This window comes from Silene latifolia, chromosome 2 (assembly GCF_048544455.1).
Source record: "Silene latifolia isolate original U9 population chromosome 2, ASM4854445v1, whole genome shotgun sequence".
NCBI lineage: Eukaryota > Viridiplantae > Streptophyta > Magnoliopsida > Caryophyllales > Caryophyllaceae > Silene > Silene latifolia.
Genome location: NC_133527.1, coordinates 190,813,861 through 190,836,953, shown reverse-complemented (window position 1 = coordinate 190,836,953; position 23,093 = coordinate 190,813,861). Strand labels below are relative to the sequence as shown.

Sequence of the window (23,093 nt, the reverse complement as noted above, 5' to 3'; positions counted from 1 at the left end):
AAAACAAGGCACACGTCCAAAGCTGGTCAAATGAAATGGCCGACGAAGTCATACCAACCAGCCCGTTAGGCGGTGGTTTCGGGACCGTTAAGGCGAACCCGAGGCGGACAAAGGAAGACGATGAGGGAACGTGTCGGTGGTTTAGATAGGGCATCACAGCGGGATGCGATGACAGTGGCGGTTGCCGAAGCAACAAGGCAGATAGGGTTGTCGAAGCAACAAAGGACAGCAGCAAGTCGGAGAGCGGTCTAAGCATGGACGGAACAATAAGGCGACTATCGTCGGCGGCAACCGGAATGAGAAACAACGGGAGGAGGGTGGAGAAATTTATTTACTATACTCTAATATTAAAATCTTAACATAGGAGTGAGGCTAAAGGCATGGGTGGATGGCGATGGTCGGTCGGATATTGTTGGTGGCGGGAGGTGTGGGGTGTGATTTGGGTTTGTCGGGTTGGACGAAGGCAGTCGGGGCATGTGGCAAGGGCGGCAACTGTTGTGGGAGGCGGGCGTGGACAGGCAGGTGGCGGATATGGTGGACAGGATAAAAGGTGGTGGCTAGGTGGTTGGCTTAGGGTGGGGACGTGGGGTAAAGGAATAGGGTTACGGGGTTGGGGAATTTGGGAAAGAAAGGGTACTGGGTAGGGAGGTTTGTGGGTGGGGCCTAGACTTTATTATTTAATTGTAAGATAATAAAACTACAAAATAAAGGTGAACGGATCTATATTTTTAACGGGATACCCCCCAGAGATGGTATAAGACGACCATCTTCGGCCGGCGATTAACACACGAGATTGTAGCAGGTGGAAGAGTTTTTGAGTGGATTGAATTTAGGCTGATACCATGTTAATAATATAAGGGAGAGAATAACTGAATGAGGTGATTATTATTAATGAGTCGGTTATATAGTAAGACGTCTTGGTGGATAATCCAAGAATATTCCTAATATTCTATAGGATATTATTATGATACCCATAATAATATCTTTACTAATATCTTATACTAACTAATATCTCTAATAGTGGAAAAAATAAGGGTAAAGAGAGAAAAAAATAGGTGGATTATGTAATTGTGGGTTGGTAGGCGGGATATGTAATGACATTTTGTGTAAATATCGAAAGGGTATAAGGATAACTTGGTAATATTGTGGGCTAAATATAGGATGTTACCCTTGATGTGGTACGTCCGTTTATAGTAAGTGTTACCATTGGTATGGTATAGAGGGAGTAGAAGCAAAATTAATTAAATAGTTATACTGTTGATGAAAACAGTATGCTGGACGGTAGATTTACATTAGGTGTATGAGGCTTTTATACACCACCAATTAATCAAATAATATTTATTTATCTACTATTTATCTAAACCACTTTCTTTACGCCTAGAGATGTTAGTAAATTGGGTAATCAATTCGGTATGGATACTTGGGTTTTTAAATGAATTTTTTTTCTAAATAGTAGTTATTACATATTTACATTACACCGTCTCATACTAAAATTAGGTATTTTACCCCTGCGATTTTTTTTTGATAAATAGTAACTACTTTTCCATAAATACGAGTAGTAAACAGTTATTGTTACGGTAGAATGTATAGGACGGTGTTATGTGCATTGGAAAAATAAAAAACATAGATTGCATCGGAATTTGATAAAAAGACACTTGCTCTCGTATAGTAGACAAGTGCAATAGTGCATGCTCTTTTCATTTACTTAGAGCACCCATAATAGAGATGATGATAGATTCTCTTAACACTTTCTTTCCTTTAAAAGGACATCCTCTCTATTGTGAGGCACATGTTACATATCCTCTTAGCAAAAGGAAGATGCTTACTTCCTCTAGTTTTAGACGAAAGCTTACATTGGCCCTATTACCCACAAACCAATCACTATTTATCTTGTGCATAATAATTCTTTTATTTTTATCTTTTGTAGAATTTTGAGATTATTTAACGTAAGAGAGGTAATATGAGAGGATCCTCTCTATTGTGGGAAAAAATAATGGAAGAGGAAGGTAATGGTGAGAAATGAGATTGATGAAAGAGAAAATGAGGTGTCGAAAAAATAGAGGAAGAGTGAAAAAATAGGATGAAGATAACATCCTATCTATTGTGGATGCTCTTAGTACCCTGTCTCGGTCCTTTATTGTCCTTTTTCATATTGGGGTGTCTTAGTCGAATGTTGTCTTTTTTATTTTAAGAATGAATTTGATGAACAATTTTATCATTTACACTCAATTTATTTCACTTGTCATTCAGTAATTGACTCTCTCCCCTTTCCCAGTTCTTTATGCCAAAACCAAAGGACAACAAATGACCGGGACGGAGGGAGTAATAGTTACTCTTTGAATTAGCAACGTCTTAATGCAAGAGGTCTAAATTACAAAAATTCTTGTGTCCTCCTCGGAGAACGGTACTCCTTACATCTAAGTTATTATAATATTTTATTTGGTAGAATGCCTTTTAGTGTAAGGAGTACTGATAACTCTGTTACCTACCCCATTTTTGTGCCTAAAACCCTTCTCGTTATCCTAATTTTGATCTAATTATATGCAAAATTCTCTTTATTCTATCATGTTTGCATTTGCTAGGTATTTGAAGTATTTCACGCATTTGTAGGCTATACGGAATATCGACTAAAAAGTGGAACCGATTGCAATTGAAGAGTTGAAGCCTTGAAGCCTCTATGAAACCACTTGGGTGTATCCACTTCAGTCAAGGTGCAACTCAAGGGCGTAGGATGCATCTTTTTCACTATTGTGAGTGCATTGGAATGAGCTTAGGTGTAACCACTTCAGTCAAAGAGTAACTCAAGGTCGTAGGGTGTAGAAATATGGCTTTCATGGGTGTATCTCACAAGCCGGGCGTAAGTGCCCTCCATCCTGCGTAAAGAGGGGCGGACGGTGTTCACTACACCGGGCGGACCCGTGAGTTGGGCCTTTATCAGTCTTTTCACTCTTGCATTTGTTCTTTTTGAGCCCTTGGTATAAATAGAACTACTCGAGATCTACATTAAGGCCATTCTCCAAGTTAGAAACTTTGCTAATTACTTTGCTAATCTTTCCCTAATTAGACTAATTCCTTCAATAATTAGTAGATTATTAGTTTTAGTAATTGGATTGTAACAAGGTTGAAGATTTCTCCATCCTTATTTTTCAATCCAAGTTTCCTTCTTTCTATTGAATTGGTACAATTTTCTTCCTTAGTTTCATTTGTTTACATTTGCTTTCTCTTAGGTTTTGTTTAATTGTTTATGCTAGAATGCTTCTCTTTTGTTGTTTGATTGTTATTTTTCTCTCTCTTGTGCATCTCTTCCTTGTGCACCATTGTTGTTCTCATCCAAAGATTGAGTCTTTGGGTTTTTATGTCAAAGTTTATGTCTTTTGCCTTAATCCTTTCTCATCTTCGCTTAATTTGTCTTTCATCTTAGTTTTGTTGAATTATTGCATGATTAATTGTAGAATCCAACTTCACATCATGTTCATGTTTAAAGAACCCATCTTTATTAATTGTTTTGTCTTAAGAACAATGATTAGTGAGTAGTCTTTTCACTAGGACTCAGTTTAACCCAACATGTATAATTTGCTTGATTGATTCCTATTAAGGCTTGTTGTTGGGAAGGTTTGATAAGGGTAGGCTAGAGGATTGTTTTGATAAATTGGCCTATTTTGGGTAGTGTTGGTTTGTGACCCTTGTCCACCAACGAAAGTTTGTTAGGTTGGGAATCGGGTGCACCAAATTTGGTCATATTGCTACCTTTGGTTGAGACCGAGAGGGAGAGCCAATGGAAGGCACCTCTAGTCTTGGGTTTGAAATCGATCTCCGAGAGGAAGAGTGGGATGACCCGGATTTTGATGAGGGCTTATTGACCTTGGCTAATGTTAGGGGACCTTGGGAATGTGCATTTTTTCGGGGTGACCGGGTGTTAGGCTAGGGATACCGATCTTGGAACCCAAGAGGAAGGTTGGTCGGGAGTGCTAGTATCCTATTTCGAACCCGAGAGGAGGGTTCTAGGTGAATTAGAGCCAACTCAATCTTAAGCACCTACCCAACGACTAGCCTAGGGAATCTTGACGGAGAATTACCGCTTTAGTTTCCCACTTGCTTAATTTTCATAATTAGTCTATTTGCACTTTAATTCAATTAGTGTAATTCTCTATTTAAAAATACAACTCTTTTGTTATGGACTTAGCTAAGCCTTAGAATTAGGACGATTAGTAATCTCCCTAGCTCCTCGTGGATTCGACCCTCAATTTGTACGACGACAAACCGTGCACTTGCGAGATTAAGATTTGAACTATCAAGTGTTTGGCGCCGTTGTCGGGTAGCAAAGACTAGATATTAATCGTTTTTGTTCTTGTTTAGACTAAGTCTCTTGTGCTACTGATCCTTTTCTTAAGTGTGTAGGCTTTTGCATGAGTAGGAGAAATCGAAAAGGTAAACCTATTCATCCGATTGACCACGAGATTGAAGCTACCGCAAGAAGACTCAATTCACTCCAAAGAAGGGGGTTGATAGAAACTCCAATTTTCGAAGAACCTTTAGTAGTGGAAGGTGTTCTAGAAGAACCGGGTAATCTTGAGTTCTTTGAGAATCCTTTTGGAATTCCCGAAGAAGCAACAATGGCGCGGTTCCTATGAGGGACAATTTGGCTCCAAAGAAGGTGGTAAACCCCAAGCATTTTCAAGCCACCTATACAAGCAAATAATTTTGATGTGAAGGCTACTTTATTGCAACTAGTCCAAGAAAACCAATTTGGAGGGGGATCTACCGAAAACCCCAATGAACACCTTAATGATTTCTTGGATAGTTGTGATATGTATAAGGCAAATGGAGTGTCGGAGGATGCAATCCGCCTTAGCCTCTTTCCTTATTCCTTGAAGGGGAGTGCTAAGGAATGGTTGAAGAGTTGTGAGCCCTATTCACTATGAACTTGGGACGATGTCTCCAAGGCCTTTTTGAACAAGTACTTTCCACCACAAAGGACGGCACGAACCAAGAGTGAGCTTCAAGGCTTCACTCAACATGATGACGAGACCCTCTATGACGCATGGGAAAGATTTAAAGGACTCCAAAGGTTACTCGATCGAGTAAATTGGCGACTCGATCGAGTAAGGGGCACTCGATCGAGTAAGTCACTTACTCGATCGAGTAAGTGTGTTTTACAGGTTTGTTTAGCCGGGTTTTGTTAATAATGCGAGATTAATATAAAAGCTTCCGTCATTATTTCCTAAACACTTTTATCATTATAAAACTTTTCAAGAGGAGATTTAAAGTTACGTTGTTCGCATCTCTCACGTTATTAGCAAATCCCAAGGCTAGGATCGTCGGTTCGTCTTGATCTTTACGCCGTTGTGATCGTTGTGTCGAGGGACGGTTTATGCCGTCATGCTGCCGAAATTTACATAGAAATCACGTAGAACATACATTTGTATATACCCATGGCCTAAATTAGCGCAAAAACGAATGACTCAAAAGAATGCGAAAAATTTGCCGAAAATGGAAATAACCGGATGGTAGGGAGGGTTACCCCTAAAAAAAAGAAAAAAATAGAAACCTATAAGTTAGAAATGAAATGATTAAAAAAAAAGGAATAAAAGAAATATATAAGTGAAATATAGAAGTTGTGAAATGAATTAAATTACAATGAAAATTATTTCCTAAAATGAATTACATCAAAATGAAAATTATTTCCTAAAACGAAAATATACAGGTGTGTTAGAATGACGGAAATGCTGATATTGCCTCAAAATGCGTGCCCGCGGAATTAGGAAACATAGAATATGGTAGTTTCCACGTATTTACCAAAATAATAACCCGTAGGAATAGGAAATTATTCGTCAAGGAATTTAGGAAAGATCCAACGCGGAAAATCACAGAAACCTTGCTGAGGAAGAGGCGCAAAGATGAGTCGCGTCCTTTGAAGAGGCACAAAGCAGTCTTTGCGCTGTTGTTCCCAGTGTGTGTCTGTTTCCGCATTTTAGGAAACAGAGTTTACTATAAATAGAGACGTCGATAGAGTTTTTATTCACACAATTCTCCCGTCTCTTCTTCGTCTTATTACATAAAATTCTCAATACAAGCACTCATCACGAATACTTTGGAGATTCGCCTAAAAGAGTGGACTAATGAGTTTTCCAACATGAAGAAGTACGACATGGGCGCCTATAACCTTGGATCACTGTTGAGTTTGAAGCTTATCAAGGTTGTCAAACCATTCTTAGATGCTTGTCTTGATTATTGGGACCCGAACTATCATGTTTTTGCGTTCCCCGGAGGCGACATTTGCCCGTTTCCTGAAGAAATTGCTGCAATCGGTGGGTGGGACCCAGAACACTTGTCTGCCATTCCTTCTACTTCGCAAGGGTACAAGAGCAAATTTAGAGACTTGCTTGGATTGACTAGAATTGAGGTGGACCGTCTAGTGACCTCGAAAGGAGTGCGGATGTTAGACTTTATCGACCGATTCATTAACAGGGCCGACCCCACCGTTTCTTATGTTGCTAGGCGAAGGGCATTTGGATTTTGTTTGTTGCATGTGTATGTCCTCCAAGGGCATGTTGATGAAGACTTGAGAGGTGATCCCCGTCTCCTGGGCCTAGTTGAGCAAATGGAGTCACAAGCAGAGCCCACTTGTTTATGCTTAGGAGAGATCCTTTTGGGCTTGGATAATAGAAAAGCCAATCGCGACCTACCGTACTTGGGAAGTCCCGTTATTCTGCAGGTAAAAGAACATTTTTCTCTCTTCTTTCATTTTTTTTTCGTTTTTTTTTTGTTTTTGTTTTTTTGTTTTTTTGTTTTAATACCCGCTTTTGGTAGGTTTGGCTTATGGAGCGTCTTCGATTGATCGAGCCCCCGCCATGTTCCTTCTTATCATGCTCGTTCGATTGCAATGAGGACCAGGCTTTACATGGTGGACTTCACTTGAGTTTGCAATTATTGGGAGAACAAATTGAAAAGTGATGATGGCCCCTTGATTAGGTGGATCGTACCATGGTGGCACCTCAAATCACACGGAGTGTCTTCCTTGGATCCTACTCGATCCGTGCGCATTCCCGGCTTGAATTCATGGTGTACATCTTCCGGAAAGGCCGATGAGACATGTTGGAATGAAGCGCACAATCCCGAAGCTTGATACCGTCCCCGCAGAATGCCGTGGCGCTTACTACTGAGAGTCGAAGGGAGTGGGCCATTAAATGGGCCCAAAGAAACGTGTGGTTCTTGAACTCTTCGCTAATGCCTTGTGGGTGTCGGATTCTTATCTCTGCGATCGAGGAAAGCTACCGCTCCGAAGAGCGCGAGAGATTGAGGAAGCGCGAGCCTGTTGACTACAAGGTGCGCGAGGTGGAAAAGGATAAAGAGAAGCATTTGACTGAGGGAGAGGAGGAAGCCGGGTTTCGAGTTGTTCATCCTTCGAAGAAACCGAAGACCTCTCCTGTCGTGGACAAAGTGATTGACAAGAATGGGAAGTCCAGGCCTCGAGAAAGACCGTTGGTGATTAGGTCCGAAGTGGCGCAAGAGCGTCCGGCTCGAGGTCGTGACAAGAAGTATGACAAGAATGACAAGGGGAGAGGGAAGATGGAGGAATAGCCCAAGTCTTTATTATTATTTATTATTATTATTATTGTTGTAATAAAAAGGTGGGGTTTTAGAATCCTAGCCTATTTTTATTTTTATTATGTAACGTATTATTATTAGAAAATGAATGAAAATAAAAAAGGTTAATTGGTTATGAAACCGTTGTGATTTTCTATTTATTATTCTTGTCGAATTCCAAATGCAATGCAAATGTCCTTCTATTTACATTTTGAAATTAGTGGGTTGTATCCTGTGAAGGATTGCCTACGTATTCATTAAGAAAATGAAATCAAACCCTTGTGCGTAGTTCGAGTAAATGTAAAAGAATAATTGTTCTAAGCAAGAGCTTGTAATGAACTTTAGAAAATAAGCATGAGCTTTTACTTACTCTGAAGGTGCAGATTTAGTTTATTTGATGATATGAGGATGAAAAATTTGTCAAAATACAAGAGCAGAGTGACATTAGCTTATTTCAGCTTGGCCAGGGGCCGTTTATTTAGTGCCACAAGAGCGACACGTGAGGTTACGCGAGGCGCGTTTTTGTTCCTATTCTAGGCATAATACCGCTTTAGTTGGTCGAGGTTTGTTGGGTTGGAAAATTCATTCCCATCTAGGTCTGTGATCCTAACCGCACCCCCTGGAAGTATGGACTTGACTAGAAATAGTCCGGCCCAATTAGATTTGAATTTTCCCCGTGGATCGACAGGTAAAAGAGCTCTAACCGACTTGAGTACCAAGTCTCCTTCCTTAATGTTTCTTGGCTTAACTCTTTTGTTGAAGGCTCGTTTGATACGTGCTTGGTATATTTGGACATTATGCAAGGCGCGTAGCCTACGTTCATCCAGGAGGATGAGTTCTTCATATCTATCCCTCTTCCAATCGGCCTCTGGGATTTGAATTTCGAGTAAGATACGCAAGGATGGTATTTCTAACTCGACTGGTTGTATAGCTTCCATGTCGTAGGTCAAATAGAAAAGAGTGGCCCCAGTGGGCGTCCTTACAGATGTGCGATATCCCCACAAAGCAAAGGGTATCTTGCTTGGCCAATCTCGATAGTTGTCAATCATTTTCTTGAGAATTGTGACAACGTTCTTATTTGCTGCCTCTAATGCGCCATTAGTCTGTGGTCTATAGGGCGAAGAGTGGTGGTGCCTAATTTTGTACTTGGTTAGCAATTGCTCAGTCTCAGCTTGGAAATGTGATCCATTATCACTAATGATCTCATGTGGGTAACCGTATCGACAAATGATGTTGTTTTGTATGAACTTTGCCACGTGTTTAGCCGTGAGACTAGTGTAGGAAGCCGCTTCTACCCATTTGGTGAAATAGTCGATTGCCACTAGGATGAAACGGTGACCTCCTGTTCTAGCCGGGGTTATCTTCCTGATTATATCAATTTCCCAGGCAGAAAAGGGCCAAGGAGATGTCATCGTATAGAGCAATGAAGGAGGGACATGTTTTACATTCCCGAATATTTGGCAATTGTGGCAATGTCTTACGTATTTGATGCAATCGGATTCCATTGTGGTCCAATAATACCCCAAACATGTGATCTTCTTTGCCATCATGGGCCCACTCATGTGAGGACCGCATTCTCCATCGTGGACTTCTTCCATCACTTTCGGTGCTTGTGAATGATCAAGGCAACGTAGGATTACACCAAGAGGTGTTCTTTTGTACAACTCTCCTTGCATGAGAACGTATTGGGAAGCCAGTAGGCGTATAGCACGTTGTCCCCTTTTGTCCATATCCGGTGGATAGGTACCGTTGAGCTTGAAATTTAGGATTGCTTGGAACCAGGGTTCCTGTGCGATTTCCTCTTCGTCGGTGATTTAATGGACATAAGCTGGCTCTGACCGTCGTTCGATACATAGGCATTTCCACCATGTCATCTGGCATATTAATCAAAGATGCAAGTTTTGCAAGAGCATCTGCAAATTGATTTTCTTCCCGAGGTAGGTGTAGATAGGTCATGTGATCAAAGAATTGGGCAACTTGGTCTATTCTGGCTTGATAAGGTGCTAAGCTTTCGCTTCGGATTTTCCAAGATCCCGTAAATTGATTGATGATCAGGGATGAATCCCCATGTACTCGGAGGTTTTTAATGCCTAGGCTCACTGCCGCTTGTAGTCCAATGAGACAAGCTTCGTATTCTGCAGCGTTGTTTGTCACCTCGAAGTCGAGTTTGACAGAGATTGGTGTATGCTCACCTTCACGAGAAATGAGCAACACTCATATTCCAAATCCTCTTAAGTTTGATGCCCCATCAAAGTAAAGGTCCCAGGAGTCTACATCAGTTTGGAGTATATCCTCGTCTGGAAATGACCAAGTATCTATTGTTTGTGCATCGTTGATGGGATTCTCTGCAAAGAATTCGGCAACGGCGCGCCTTTTATAACTTTCGTGGGCACGTATTTGAGATCGAACTCCGAGAGCATCAAAGTCCATCTTGCTAGGCGTCCGTTGAGGACGGGTTTCTCGAAGAGGTATTTAACTGGATCCATTTTGGAGTATATTTTGACGGAGTAGCTAAGCATGTAATGGCGTAGCTTCTTCGTCGCCCACACAAGAGCGAGGCATGTCTTTTCGAGTTGTGAGTATTTGCACTCGTACTCCATGAACTTCTTACTAAAGTAGTAGATAGCCCTTTCTTCTTTTCCTACGGTTTGGGCTAGCATGGCACCCATGGCTGTTTCGGTTACTATGAGATATAAACCAAGAGGTTGATCTCGTTGAGGTGGCATGAGCACTGGTGGTTTAGCCAATATCTCTTTTATTCGGTCAAATGCCTTTTGACAATCATCATCCCACATGGTGTGGTCTGTTTTCTTGAGCTTCTTGAAGATAGGCTTACAAATCATGGCGAGTTTCGATATGAATCGACTTATATATTGCACTTTTCCCAGGAATCCTCTGACTTCTTTTTCTGTTTGAGGTTGTGGCATTTAGATCAGAGCCTTGATTTTGGAAGGGTCTATTTCTATACCTCGTTGGCTAACGACGTATCCCAGGAGTTTACCCGATGTTACTCCAAATGCGCACTTCTGAGGATTGAGCCTCATGTTGTACTTTCGTAGCCTTGCGAAAAATTTGCGAAGGTTCGCAATATGCCACTCTCTATCCTTGGACTTGATAATCATGTCGTCTACGTATACCTCAACTTCTTTGTGCACCATGTCATGTAAGAGTGTAGTTGTGGTGCGTTGATATGTAGCTCCGGCGTTGATTAACCCAAATGGCATAACCGTATAGCAATAGGTTCCCCATTGAGTGACAAAGGCGGTCTTATGCATGTCTTCTATGGCCATCTTGATTTGGTTATAACCCGCATACCCATCCATGAAGGATAGTAACGCGTGGTCTGCGGTATTGTCCACCAATATGTCGATATGTGGTAGAGGAAAGTCATCTTTAGGACTTGCTTTGTTTAAGTCCCTCAAATCAACACAAACACGGATTCTCTCATCCTTTTTGGGTACATGTACTATGTTGGCTACCCAGTCATAATACTCGGAAACTTTGATGAACCCGGCTTTGAATTGCTTATCGACGTCTTCCTTAATCTTAAGAGCCCATTCTGTTCTCATTCGACGAAGCTTCTGCTTCACAGGCTTGAAACCTGGCTTAATTGGGATTCTATGTTCGGCGATATCCCTGTCGATCCCTGGCATGTCTTTGTAGGACCACGCAAAAACGTCTTTGAACTCGTGTAGGAGGTCTATGAAGTCGGCCCTTTCGGTAGAGCTCAAGGTAGTCCCTATCTTAAGTTCTTGGGGTTCTAGTTCGGTTCCTACATTGATGGGTTCGGTATTCTCTATTACTGGTCCCCCTTCCCCTTCCTGTAGTATTTCTTTGGCTACGTAGGGAGGTATTTCAATTGAGTCTGGGTCTTGGTCATCCTCGCATCATCGTAAAATGAATTGCACTCAAGATAACACAAAGAGTAAGCAAGACTCGATTTATTCATATTAAAGTTTGAGAAAAGTTGAAACAAAGAAGTCATCCGATCCGTGGTCGGATTTGGTAAAGGGACAATTGTTGGGACATTTCCCGAACTATCACTTATTTGAGGCTAAGCTAGGAGAAACGAAGGGAATGGGGATGACGACAGGAGGAGACTCCTTAGTGACTTCTCTAGACTCCGACTCTGACTCCGACTCTGACTCTGACTCGAATTCATCGTCTTCTGGTTCTCCTTTGAACATATCTCCTTCTCCAGTGGTGAGTTTGAAGAGTCTTCCTTGATTGTTGGTCCACTTGATTGATTTTCTCCATCCTTTCTCACCGATTCGCGTTTGCTTTTGTGATTAACGCGGTGGGGTTGAAGTGATCGTCTTGAAGTATCATGGTAATGATCTCATCCTGCGCGGCTCTAACAAATCGATCTTCTCCAAACAATAGACTAACGGCTTATTCGTCTAAGCAAGGTGCTTGACGGGTTTTGACGGTAGGAACCGTTTCTGGAGGAATGAAGTAGCAATCGTGAAAGATCTTGATTCCGGATAGCTTCCTTTCGAGATAATGCCAAGGTTCTGGAAATCCGTGAAAGAGTTCTAGACTTCCTTCCTTGACGAAGTATCCATTTAGGGTATGGAGATAGGGTCGCATTTGGACTCCTACGTACTTACGGTTTTGAACTTGAGCAAGCATCTCGAGAACTTCCTCTTTGGTGGGTTTGTACCCTAGTCCAAGTGGTATCCTTTTTGAGTTGCCTTTCTTGTAGGGTGCGAAGGTGTTTCTTCGGATAGGGTTCAAAGGCATTCTAGGGAAGTATCCCTGGGATTTGAGTATGTGGTTGACCACCAAGTTGGAGTAGGGATCGTAGTATAAGGGTGCCAATTCACTTTCTATGATGCTTATGCTCTGGAAGCCCCGAAGCTCATATACTGGATCCGCAAGGACTTGATTGTTCGACTTCTTTTCGATTATTGCATTGATGGGTGACGAAGTGATCGTCACCACTTTGCCATTTAGTGGGATCTTGATCTTTTGATGAAGGATGGATGTCACCGCTTTGGAAGCGTGAATCCAAGGTCTTCCTAGGAGTATGTTGAAGGAAGCTTCAATGTCCACTATTTGGAAGTTAACATTTCGCTCGATTGGCCCTGTGGCTATGGTTAGGTTAACGAGTCCTACTACCTTTCGTCGTGTACCATCATATGCGCGAACACCTTGATTGGTAGGGGTCCAATCCGACTCTTTCATGCCCAATTTGTATGCCATTTTGAGGGGTATGACGTTGACCGCGGAGCCATCATCTACCAAGGTCATTGGCACATTCTTCTTTAGACAAATGACGGTGATGTAAAGAGCCAAGTTGTGACTAGCGCCAAAGGGTGGCAAATCTTCGTCTGAGAAAGTAATAGGATTAATTAGCTTTGGTGATTCTTGAAAGACCAAGTTGACTACATCTTCGGGTGTGGAGTTATGTGCTACATTTAGTTTGGCCAAAGCTTGCAGTAAAGCTTGGCGATGTGGGAATGAGCTTGCTACTAGTTGCCAGACTGAAAGATCAGCCTTTGTCTTCTGTAATTGCTTGAGCAAATGATCAGTGGAGTCATCTTCGTTATCATTTGGTGTGACAACGTTGGTTGGACCGTTTTGAGTAGTGTTTTGATATGGACGCCCCGAACGAGTTAGGTGGTCCACGTCTTGGTCTTCACCGTTTTGGACTATTTCCTTGACTAGGGAGTTTTCAATGAGATACTCGTCCTCGTCATCATCGGCCCATACTCCATTAATTGTAGCTAGTTCCCTCAGTCTCATGATCTCCTCCTCTAGTCATGTGATTTGGTCGACTAGTTTATCAACCATGGCGACTATTTCCTGTATCGTAGCATTTTGAGAGAAGATTAGTGGCACATGCTCCTTAGGTGTTGCGTTGGGGTCATGTAGAGTTGTCACCACATTTTCTAATTCCCTGACCTGCCTATCCACACTTCTTTCCCATGTGATGAAGTCAGAAATGGTAGGGGAGATGGTGGAGTAGAACCCTTCATTCTCGATCGCGTAGATCTCATCTTCAATTGGAGAAATGAGGTGTGAACAATCTAAGGTAGCTTCTTCACTTGTGATCACTAGAATCCCAAGAGGGTTCTGAGTGTTGTTGGGTTTACCTCCCAGCGGTATTGGTAGTCGACCATCATCAATCATGTCTTGAAGCACATTTTTCAATTTGTAGCATTTTTCTGTGTCATGCCTCTTGTCTCTATGGTATTCACAGTACGAGTTCTCGTCCCAGAATTTGGATTTCTTTTCGGGTTCGGGAGTAGGTCCTATGGGCTGGAGTTTGCCTTGTTTCATTAACCTCTTAAGAGCGTTGGAGTAAGTGTCCCCAAGATTTGTGAATTTCCTTGGTGGGGTACTTTTCTTGGATGGCTCGAGAAGGTTAACCTCATCGGTCTTGCTAGTGGAGCCGTAAGAACGACTCGTCGAGCCTTGATATCCTCGACCTACCGTTTTGGATAAGAGCCCTTTACGGATGTCGTCTTCAATCCTTGTTCCCAGTACGGTTAAGTCCTTGAAAGTTTTGATATTTTGGTATCTCAAATGATTGGCATAGATGGGTTTGAGATTGTCCACGAACTTCTCCACAAGGGCAGCCTCATCCGGACGTTCAACTAGTTGGGTACTAGTCTTCCTCCACCTACTTAGGAAGTCGGTGAATCCTTCTTTGTCATTTTGGGTAAGAACCTCTAAAGTGCGCATGTTAACTTGGATCTCAGCATTATCCGCATATTGCTTAGAAAACTCGATTGCGGCATCTTCCCAAGTGGCGATCTTCTTGTGTTCTAAAGAGTAGAACCATTGCTTTGGGATGGTGTCAAGAGATGAAGGAAAGATCCTTAAGAACATCTCGGGTTTAATGCCTTTGATAGACATGTAATCCTTGAAGGCACGGATGTGGTTCAAAGGGTTTTCGTGCCCCTTGAATTTAGGGATATCCGTCATATTGAAGTTGGTTGGCAATTTGGAGTTGACGGCCTCATACTTGCGATTATTCTCCCTATAAATATCATCCCCTTTAAGATACATCAATTGCTCCTCTAAGTATTGGAGTCTTTTCTCAGCTGCAGTTATACCCATGGGAGGGATTTCTTCCCTAAAGTCATTCATGAAGTCATGAACGACTTCACTTCCTCGAGGAGGAATCCTCATTTCCACGGCGTAGATCCGGCCCTCGATGGTGTCAAGGCGATCGTATACTTGGTCTTGGGTGACTTGCATTTGAGCTAGTGCGGCCAGGATTCGATCATTACCATCTTGAAGTTGATTAAAGTTCACGTCACTTGTTCCAGGCAACTTGAAAACTGGATGAGAGATCGACGACAAATCAAAACACGATTGACCATCCTAACACACTTACTAAAAGAAGAAATGTTTTGACTTGTGAAGTGGATGTGTGCCACTTGTGTTGAGTGAGCTTTGAAGAAAAGACAAAGTTTTGAAAATGTGCATCCTAGCCAACTATAGTGTAATTGTAGGAGTGGACTCGAAGTGAGGTTTTGAAATGGGCTTGGGCCCGAACTTTGACTCGACAAACGGACAGAGTTTTGACTGGATTTTGCGCTAATTAATGGCCTTTTCGAAATTTTCATTAAAAAATGAGTTTTGATTTTTTTTTTACAAAAATCGTCATGGTTTCGTTTAGAAATGGTGATCACGTAAGGTACAAACATTTATACAAGCATTATAACGGGATGCTGAGTGCATTTAAAAGGGTTTTGGTTTAAAGGGTGGGTTGCCATACCGAACAATCAAAGCCGAAGTCTGTGGAGAGGCTCGTACCAAACAAGAGTAAGGCCGATTCCTAGTCCATTTCCTCAAGTAGTGAAGGTCCTTGATACAAACAAGAGTAAGCATCATGATATGGATGACGTCAATCGCTATCCATTCTTAGGCCCAAATAAGAATTAGGACCGTTTAGACGGGACGATTGGTCGAATGGGTTGGGTTGGGACTTGGGCCTAGGAAGGCCGAATGAAACGATCTAGGAAGACCGAGTTATGAAAACCGACAATTGTCTTGTACAAACTATTCCCTAACCTTGTTCAAGTTTCACCCTTTTGGCTACATGTAAGTGTATTATCCCCAGCGGAGTCGCCAAACTAGGGACAATGGGCCCACGGGGGCGCTTGGGAGGAGAACAAGCGTTTGCATTTGTGGAGTCGCCACCAATTTATTGTGGAAAATTGGAAACCGTTCGAATACCTCGTGCCATGTCAAGACACAAAGTAGTGACATGAACACCAAGCAATCGTTACCCTTAGCATTCTATGTCTAGAATGACTCTCGTGGATGCCAATGAACATGGATGTTCACAGAGATCTGGAGTAAGGGGTGAGGGTATGTATTAGGAAGCTCTTTTGACCGAACACCTAATCCCGCCCGCCTCGATAGCGGCCTCTACTAATGATTAGGGAAATCATCTATACTTGATATATCGTCGATTATATGCATGCAATGCAACATCCAAGTTTTAATCCTAACATGTGAAGATTAGACTAAGTCGGTTAACACGTAATTTATCATACAATTAATGTCGAAGTAGGATTTAGTGCTCAATTACATGTGAAGACATACAAATGGTACAAGAAATAGGACAAATACAATAAATAAAATTACAATAATGAAAATTACTATAATTACAATGGATTCATTGATTTATGTCGAAAACATTGTTGTCAGAATCCCGATCCGATCCTATGATTCTACGATTTTACAATCCAAAAATGCTTGACCGATCCCAGATCTTACGATTTTGTTATGGTTGTAGAATCTTACGATCCTATTCGTTTGAAAATTTCTAGAGGTAGGATCATAATACGATGCTACGATCTCACGATCCTACGATCCCAGTTTTATAAAATATATATTTTATTTAATGACATTGTAAAGTTCGAATCTTGCGTAATTAGTAGGAACATGTTCATATAATGACACAAAAAATATTATTAACTTATAACTTATGAATAAATATAAATAAATATGTATTTTTATCTTTAATTTTATATTTTTATCAAATAAAAAAATTATATTTAGTGAGTTTGTAGAATCTTACGATCCTACGATCCGATTCTACCGATTCGATTCTACCTACTCCATCGATCTAAAGTAGAAATCCGATCCTGACAACATTGGTCGAAAATACCTTTAAAACGGATAAATTGAGGAAAAGGAATAAAAGAAGGAATTTACGAACAGATCAGTAGGCGATAATACGATTAATAGTCAATTATACGTAAACTAATAAACTAGGTTAAGGCAGAACGGAAGTTCAGAGGCAGAAATCAACCTGGAATAGGCACAGCACGACTGCGCCCTTTGGAAGAGGCGCAGCAGTTGCTGCGTCTGTTCCAAGGGTGAGTTCTGGCTGTGAAGCCGGAACTGCAAATCGTTAATATTAATTAGTGAATTTAAGGATTAATTAACATATTTGACTCGAATGAAAGTGATTTAATGGGTTAATTACATGTGAATGAGTCATAAACGCAATAAAACATGGATGAAACGGAATTAGGATGAATTAATACAAGGATGAACGATTGATTAACAAATTAACAAACTAAACTAATTAAATAGGTTAAATATGATAGATTAATGACGAACATGATAAATAAACAGATGCAAATATATCAAAGGTCGAATTCCAGAAACTCAATATGAACAAATCGAATTTCTACAACCCGGATTGAGTTTAATGACGAAAACCCGCAAATATGAGATTATAAGGGATTTAAGTCGGATTTAATGATTAAATTACATGCTAACGAATGATAAATAGTGTACATGTGAGATGACTATGTTATCATGTCAAAGAATTAAAGAAAACAAATGAAAACAAATAAAGAGCAAACGAATTACAGAGGACGAAGGAAGAAGAATGGAAGCAGGAACTGCGGCAGCCTCGCGAAGAGGCGCAGCAGGCACTGCGCTCCTTCGAAGAGGCGCAGCAGTTGCTGCGTCCTTTCTCGACGTCTGTCTTCTGGAAATCCGTAAAAAGAGTTTTTACACGAGGTTTTATAAATCGGTTTTAAGAGGTGTTTTCGACATAAACCTTACATTAATGATACAAAAAGTAAATAACAATAAATAAAGGAGAGATTTTACACCCTCAGACTTACATGTTTGACGAAACGAGATGAACTAAGTTTACGATTAGTGATGCTCGACTCGAATTTAACGAAAGTGCCCTCGTAAGAGAAAAACGAATAAGATTAGTTAAGTTGATTGATTGTGGAGTTGGTCAAATTGGTCGGTCATGCAAACGAGGCTGGTACTCAGAAGGATCCGAGCTTACGTGGTCGAAAGTTCAAGCACGTAGGCGCCAAAAAGTAAGAACAAAGGTCTAGAATGCAAAGAGAGAAGAGAAGGGCGGACACTCGCGTGAGAAATATGAGAAGCGAAGGCTCCTATTTATACTAATCACGTGAAGGAATAGGGTTTTCGGAGAGACTTTGGAAGTGAATCTCGGAAAGATATGAAAAAGATACGAAAAATACGCAGAAAAGGACCTGGGAAGAGGCGCAGCAGTCACTGCGTCTCTTGGAAGAGGCGCAGCACCTGCTGCGTCTATTCCCAAGTGATTTCCTCCTGCGGAAGAAAGATTTTCGTGTTTAAGTTATGGAATAACGGGATAATTTGGTTTTCCTTAATATCTTGTATGAATATTACGGGAAATTATTTACCAAAGATTAAAAGATTGTGAAATATTTATAAAATATGGAATAGAAATATCCGGAACATTCCAGAACATTCTGACTCGGGATTTAACGGTTTATCGAAAAATGAAGACGGTTTTAGGCTCGGACTCCAAATGTACTCTAATTATCACAAAACAACCGTATCGGCACGTAGATGACAACTAAGAGGTAGACATCGTTGTTTGAGCAATCACTTGACGATAAACTTACGAATCCGTCACAAATCGTTCCGCGTACCACCAAACATGCGGCCCAATCATCACCGGGTGGTTTGCGAGTGGTGCGAAAATGAGGTATCTACAATTGTATGTGTACATGATATAAGAGGAGAATTCGTAGAGGAGAAGTTCGATTAGTCGCTAGACGGTCTTGTGTGATTGCTATTCCGTAGGGGTTTTCCTACTCAGTATTAATTACATGGTTGTGTTGGTAATTAACTGTTGTTGTTGTGTATCGTATAGGCATTGGATTCTGATTTGGTGATTGTTGGTAATCTAATGTGATTATCGTATAACTGTTTGTGGTTTGCGAGGTGCGTCCTCGGCTGAGTGGAGTTACTTGCGGGAGTGGCTTCACGCCCTTAATTCGCCTTCTGTGGAACCCGCCACAGAAGGGATGTACACATTAAGGAACATGAGTTTATCGCTCGGATGAGATGAGCGGGGCTTAAGTGAGAACGGTTGCGGTCCCCCATCGGCGGTCCGGAATACTTGTTGCGATGAGTATTCGCAGACTATACACTTTAGTGTGTAGTCAGGTGTGTGGTGATGTGACGGAGTTGGTGGATTGGGTTGGTTGTATTGTTGTTTCATTGCAAATTGTTTGTTTTGTGTAATCAATCATCGACCCGTTTAATTGTTTTAAAAACTGTGGTGATCCATTCGGGGATGATGAACAGTTATTGAGCATGTATGAGTTGATGCGCATGTGATAGTCGGGTTGAGTCATCACGAGCTCTCTTAGAAGTCTTCTGCTATGTCGAACATTCTTTTATTTTGTTTAGTCGGTTTGATGATTTTGAGAACATTTGTATTTCACTTTATCGCTTTGGATTTGGTTTGTATCACTTTAAACTTTATTATTAAAGTACGTTTCTTTATGGTCTATTTGACTATCATTGCTTTAGGTAACCCAGATGGTAGCACTTCCATGTCTTAAGTGGTCCTGATAAAGCACTTGGGTTATGGGGGTGTTACATATTTTCCTTTCAAAATAACAAAGACTAAAGCCGCTAGGTATAGCTTCGATTTCACCTAAAAAATTGAAAAATAAAATTAATGACGTGGAGTCATTGGTCCCAAACAGTTTGAAATAATAAACCAATTTTGCCAAAAAATTTCTAACATTTTGGTGCAAAACAAAAACTAGTTTTTTTTTATTATTTTATTTTAATAAGTTTTTTAAATGGGATGAAATTGAGATTTAGTATCGTCATGGCGTAAGGTAGGGGTGTGCAAAATCCGGTCTCGACTGGAAAAATGAACCGGTCTGGATCAGAATCTACCGCGCCGGGGCAGAATTTGTCCGATCCAGCCCAAGTCCGGTAAATTCCGATCTTGACCGGAATTATTAGTTAGTTACTTATTTTTTTTCTTAAAATTATATTTTAATCCAGTCCAAAGACAGGTATTTTTGGACCTAAATTTTAAAAAGTGGACTTGTAATGGAGTATTTTTGTAATCCGGTCAGTTACGAGCATTAAATGGTCCCAAAATTTAATCACGATCGCGCAAAAAAAGGAGGTTGTTCTTTTCAAGAAATGAGATGGATCATTGCTCGATTATCGTTATCTATTTATTAATGAATGGATTTTTAAAATTTTAGGAATTTGTGCATATCTTTTTTTTCTTGTTTAAAGCACCATGTACTAGCAATAGCAATAGAAGTTCTTCTTTTGCCATGTCATATTTTAGATATTTCAATGTTTAAGAACTTTTGTTTATAATAGATCACATTTATATAAAGTTCTTTAATTGAAAATAGATCATATGTAATTAGCCTTTCACAATTTCAAAGTCATATTTGTTCCAATATGCAACAAACTAAGTTCTTATTTTAGAACTAATTGATTCTGTATTTTAAGAACAACTTTTAGTTGCAATAGAAGAACTTTATAATTTGGGGTTCTTATTGACAACCCCAAGAATAAGAAACAGTATTTTGCTCTAAGTACCCAATTTCCTTTTGGTAGCACAGATCGCATCTTGGGATTATCGAACGGTTCCAAATTTATGGGTAAAAATAAAGGAAAAATGGGTTGTAGTGGTAAAAATATTATTTAAACAGCTTAAGAGAGAAAATGGCCTCTCTATTTGTTAAACGATCCAAATCCCATGTACATGTGCACATGAAATTATTTATGGCGAAGTTAAGTGTCCTGCCACTCATCAATTTTCATTTCTCCAAATGTCAGGTATCATCAAATTTGATTTTTTTTTTCTAAAATGGCGTTGAATACTACCCAATTTAACGAAATGGAGTAACTTTAATTTGAAACAAATTATCGTAAATAGGGTTCACGAAGGCTTGATTATTGCGATCCTTTGGGGTCGATTGGCGACCCAACGATTCGGGATTAAGTCGTTGGGTATGGTATAAAAAATGGGGGCGAAAACAATTAGATTAAAATATATACAAAAATTGGTAAGTGTGTTGATCCGTCCTAATAAAATGCTTGCTATAAAATACAAACAAGGACTATATATGAGCCGAACAAAAAAATTAATTAAATGAAAAAGAGAAGACATATAAACACATACACGTAAGTTTACAAGTGCCTTTAGATTTTATTGAAGATGTTGATGATGTCGAATTACATTATACAACATAGTTCGACTTAAAAGCATAAAAAGGGAACAAACTGAAAAAGATAAGTAAAACACAGGAAACTGAAGTAACCATAGGTAGTATCAACAAACATTGGAATTATCTAAAGGCCAAAGACGACGAAAGTGTAAGCATGCTACACGGGGGCGGAAGCGTCATCAGCGTTACTCGACTCCTGCACACCAACCTTTACATTAGTATTTGGTTGAGATTATAATCATCGATCACTTAAATTAAATTTCAAGTAATCTTATACTCCCTCCGGCTTGCTGTTTTCTTCCCATTTCATTATAATACTCCTCACATATAATAGAGAAACGGGAAGAAAATTAAAAGCCAGAGGGAGTATATGCTTGTCCAATGGACGTATGTTAAAATATCAATTAATAAGACTTGGAGAATTAGTGTGGAAAAACCGATATTTTTATACTTGTACCTAACAAGGTGGCCATACTCTATTGCCAACGACATATTGGGGATCACAATTATTTTTCTTACTAAATAAATATAGAACTTAAACGGGGAGAATAATTTTGGGATAAGTTAGAGCGAAAAAAGGCAATAAAAGTGATATAGAAAATATTTTACCTGACAAGGAGGAATTGGCATGCCCGGTGGTATGTAATAGATTGGGTTGAATGAGTCGAGTGTTGAAATAACAGCCATTTTCAGAGAGAATGTATGTAATTGAACTTGTATTTGTATTATCTTTGCTGGTTTTGTGTATTGCTATGCTTCACTTCTTTCTCTCTATTTATACAAGGTTTGGCGTGTTGATTCCATCAACAATTTAAAAGTTAACGTCCACCAAAAAATGAAAAATTAATAGACTAATTATTGTAGCCTGTAGCCCCTAGCCTGTAGTGGGATTTGTTAGAGATTCTGCTTCGAGGACGGTAATTAATACCGAGTCAGATACAAAATGAAAAATTAATAGTATAATTATTGTCTTTGATAATCTGTTTCAATACAAGAAATGGGAGATCGCCCGATCTAAACCCAAGATTAAGTACTAATTTTCCTTAATAAAGTTTCTCACCGGTTCCGTTTCATGAAATATTCGGCCTCTCGTTAACCTGAAATATTCGGAATACAATTTTGGATTTGTCGATAATGATAATTGTACTTCTTATAATCATGCACCATGTGACAAGAGCAAATCGATAATGTTATACCAGGTAGATTTGTACATCAATAACAATCCAAGTTATTGATGCTTCATCGACTAACTGGAAACCGTCACAGTCTAAATCACAGCAAACCGTTTCTACGCTATTATCCGCTTGTTACGGTGCATATAAAAATGACCGTCTCAAATACATAATGTCGGCCATGCATATGTATATGATGTAGATACAATTTAAAATCCTAAATACATAATGTCTCGAACACCGTCTTGGCAGAATGCATTGGAAAAAGCAACATTTATCTTATATACATGTGAGATGATATTTGATCCTTCTTATAGTTAAAATAGCTAATAATGCAGTCGTAAACAAGTCTAGCTGCTCTCTATATATCCATCTAGTCTTACCGAGTAACAAAATTTGTGCTTATCAGTTATCTCTAATAAATTTTATTTGAATTAGAGAGGAAAAAAAATAAAAAAATAAAAAGAATGATTGCGACTCGGTTGGGGTGTATCTCGTGGTTTAATAATTGAATGCTAAGGAGTCAACATGGCGTCGAGTTTCATGCAAATCAATATTAAATATTTGAACTAAGACGATTTTACCTTAATACTAAAATAAATATTACTACTCCCTTTATTCGGTGAATTATTATCTACTTTTATTTTTGGGTACATTATTTATTTGTTATCTATTTTTCTATCTCAATATATCTATATTCTCTAATAGCTTATTTCACATGTATTGGTTTTTGTGTAAAAAAATAGATAATAATTCACTGAAATGGAGAGACTATTACTTATTTATTATAAAAGTTAGGTTTGAATCCGTTTTATAATTACAGCTAGTCTTGCTTGTGACGGGT

At 39.8% G+C, this 23,093-nt stretch overlaps 1 long non-coding RNA gene across 1 annotated transcript; it reads right to left on the bottom strand.

Annotated features, from left to right (window-relative positions):
* Window positions 1–21,034: 21,034 nt before the first annotated feature.
* Window positions 21,035–21,935, bottom strand: LOC141632025 (uncharacterized). Its single transcript, XR_012537745.1, has 2 exons — window positions 21,687–21,935; window positions 21,035–21,273 (listed from the first exon to the last, which is right to left on the bottom strand). It is a non-coding gene; the product is annotated as an uncharacterized LOC141632025 (long non-coding RNA).
* Window positions 21,936–23,093: the final 1,158 nt, after the last annotated feature.